Below are 3551 nucleotides of genomic sequence, written 5' to 3' on the forward strand. Positions count from 1 at the left end.
AATTCTGGGCGCAAGTAAGGCGAATAGTCGGCCGTCTAACCAAACTATTCGCACTCTTTGTGCGAAGATGAAACACATTCCACCTTGCCAAAAATTCATCGAATATCCTAGAGGTAGGGTTTCCAAGCTGGCTATGCTATGCCGAATTGACTCGAAGCGAAATTATTTTGAAATTTCGAGTAAGCCAAGTAGCAGGCTTTGCTTTTATGGGTGCGGGCACCTTTCAAACATTGAACAGATTTTCTCATTATAACAAACGACATCGTTCAGTAAACACGTAAATTTTCCTTACTTTTTTCTGTTTTCGAATAATTTTGGTTTTTCATAAATATTTGTGTGCCGAAATGGCTGACATTAGAAAAATTATATCCATGTTGAGGAAATACACTCCTACCGTTCTTAAATACACGGTACAAATCTTTCACTGGGGCTTCATCCCTTTCATCCTAATCGTGGGCTTCTCGAAGGGCTCCGATGCCTCGCCGCTCTCGTTCGGGTGTCTTTTGTAAATCAGAAACCGAAGGGGATCCCCAAACAGAGAGACTTCTGGACGTAAGCAAAACTAAAATTGTTAAGTATAGACATTTTTCAAAAGATAGACCAACAAAGTGGATAAGGCTTCCACATGCCAAATTAAAGGTAAGGCTTCCTTTTTGCAATTGTGCTCAATTTTGGATTCATTGCTATCCTGCGCAGTGAACCCGAACTTAAACGATGACGAAGCAAGTCCCCGACCCCATCAACACAAATTTTATTTCGGTTTTGATTGAAACTCAAGCGGTAAGCGATCCTCAGGTTATTTGTTCGGGCGCATTTATTTTCAACAAAACGAAATCATCTGCAGATGATGTTCCAAAATATTGGAAATACGAATTTTTATTTCGGTTTTCATTGGAACACAAACGGTGAGTTAGACTCGAAATATTTGTACTATTCCGAGATATTGAGTGCTAATTAAACGAAATTATCCACAGAATGTGTTCCGAAACTATGTTTCAACAAATTTTTATATTTTTAACGGATCAGGAAAAACGAAGAATTCATAATGTATACTTAGTTGGCACCAGTGAGCTGCACGACTTGCCAATCGTGCACCATCCATCCACCAACTTGTCCATAAGGCCGATGTGTAGTTTGCGGACTAACTTTTCAAGCCTTTGAACGAATAAAGCTGTATATTTTCTAAATATTACAAAGATAAAGTGTGTTACAATTATTTAAATTGCACAATGTACATTAATTTTTGCAAAGTCAACTTACAGTTGCCATCACTTGCAAACAGTGTTGAGAAATGCATAATGATAAAACAATTGTGGAAATGCATTAATGAGAACTGTTGGAAATTAATTTTAAAGAATATCGTAGACCAGCCAGCCATACTATATACTATTAAATAAAGTTTTTAGCGGTCTCTCGAGTTTATTTATTTTTTTATGGAGCATTGAAGCATTTTTAAGATCTGCTACTATATTAATGCCCTTGACAATAAGTGAAAGAATTGTAAAATTTTAAACACTTACCACTTCAAAGTATGTCTAATCGACCACCTCAGTCGAAAATATTGTTGCATAATCTCTGCTTTAAAAACCCCAAAAGAATTATCAAAAAATTAATTTGTATTGCTTGGAAGGTGGGGGTCCACATAGTGTCTTTTGACACTTTTGACTTTGACAGTGACAGCTCTTTGATTATAGCAGGATTGTGCGCCATGCCACAACCGATCTTTCGCTCGCTAAGTTCGAAGCTGCCATTTGACGCTTTTAAATATTTTTTGTGGGGCGCGGAAAAGAACCAATGTTATGCGAACAGTCCATTAACGATTCAAAGCCTTGAGACGAATATCGACGACGCCGTTTGGTCGATTCTACTACGAAGCTAGCCGAGGCACATGACATGACATGAAATCGTCTAATGGGAATGTGTGCTCTTTCGCATAAAACAATAATACAAGTATATCAAAAAATAAATTTTGTATACCCTGTACCCAAAGGGTAAAAGGGTATATTAGTTTTGTGCGAGTGTACATGGAACACACAGAAGGAGGCGTGGCAGACCCCACAAAGTATATATATTCTTGATCAGGATAACAAGCCGAGTCGATATAGCCATGTCCGTCTGTCCGTCTGTCTGTCTGTATGATCGCAAGGATCTCAGAAAGTATAAGAGCTAGAATAACCAAACTTGGTATACAGATTCTCCTGAGCCTGAGAAAGGACGAGTTTGTTCATTTTTTCTGATACTCCCCCTTACTCCCCCCTATTTGCGATTTTCTATAACTCCCGTAATTCTTAGAATTTTGAACTAAAATTTGGTAGTCACATCCAGTTAGTGATTATATATCCGTATACCATCCGTATACGTTTCATTATGATAGGTTGATTAGAAAGAAAGTTATAGCCATATAAGCAGGCCCAAGCAGTATCCGCAGCTGTATTTGTCGCTGCTTTGACATAATTATGTAATGCACACGTACATATGTACAAGTACACAAACACGCATAGACACGATTCTGATGTAAAAATTAATTTAATTAAATTAATTAAATTTTTTTAATAAATTTTTTTGTGGTACAGGGTATTTAAAAGTTGAGCCTGCTCGACTTTAGCATTTCTTTCTTGTTTTTTTTTAAATTTCTAAAAAGAAGGCACAATTTGGGCCTCCAAAGAGAAATCACTTCAATCATACAAGATCATAATCATATCATAATCGGTGAATAAAGCAATATTGTTTTCTTTTAAACAATTGAACGATATTATTTTGTGATATATGTGTAGAATATACAAGAAGAGAGAGGCAGGGTGGATCCCACAAAGCATGTATAGCAAAGGTTGTTCCTTTCTCTTGCTGCTGTTCTCTTGGCATTGCCATTCAACTACTTAAGTTCATTAACTAATGTTCAATGCTTTGAGCTACAACGCGGCACTTCATTGTTGGTTTTTCCCTGCACAAGAGCTGTGGCGTTGCCTAACCACAAAATTTGCGCAACATTTCAACCCAGTTGTGAGCGCAGTGAGCTCATCTGCATTCGGGAAACGGGACGCAACGGGACGGGACGGGACAGGACGACCTCCACCCATGTCCTTATGCGCGTGTCTGCCTGGGAATGCAAAACTCGAGCGACGCGGCGCGACGGTAGCGCCGTCCAATTAATTATACGTGCGCAAATACCTTAATCCGCATATTCGCAATCAAAATTCTAGGACTCGCACAATGAATCCGTTCCAGCCAGCTCTATGTCTCCCTCTCTCGCTCTCGCTCTCTCTCTCTCTCTCTCTCTGCATGTGTGAGCGGGATGGGCACGGCTAGGTAGATAGATAGATACAAAGGACAACAACATTAATATGCAAACAAACTCACACACACACACACAAGCTGAGGGCCTCATCAGTCAGATGTCAGTCGGACTACGTTGGGTTGTTACGGTTGCCATTGTTGTTGTTGTTGCTGTTGTTGCTGCTGTTGTTGTTGTTGTTGCTATGGCTATGGGTCGCATGCACTGCACCGCAAGGGTATGCACTTTCGCCGCTTGCCACTGCTCTCGTTGTTGATCC

The 3551-nt window shown here is 39.5% G+C and overlaps 1 long non-coding RNA gene across 1 annotated transcript; it reads left to right on the forward strand.

The window, feature by feature from the left end:
- Positions 1-307: 307 nt before the first annotated feature.
- Positions 308-1196, forward strand: LOC115629696. Its single transcript, XR_003995941.1, has 4 exons — positions 308-639; positions 697-780; positions 845-905; positions 975-1196. It is a non-coding gene; the product is annotated as an uncharacterized LOC115629696 (long non-coding RNA).
- Positions 1197-3551: the final 2355 nt, after the last annotated feature.

The sequence above is a fragment of the Scaptodrosophila lebanonensis genome, unplaced genomic scaffold (genome assembly GCF_003285725.1).
Source record: "Scaptodrosophila lebanonensis strain 11010-0011.00,11010-0021.00 unplaced genomic scaffold, SlebRS2 tig00000161-arrow-arrow-pilon, whole genome shotgun sequence".
Classification (NCBI taxonomy): domain Eukaryota; kingdom Metazoa; phylum Arthropoda; class Insecta; order Diptera; family Drosophilidae; genus Scaptodrosophila; species Scaptodrosophila lebanonensis.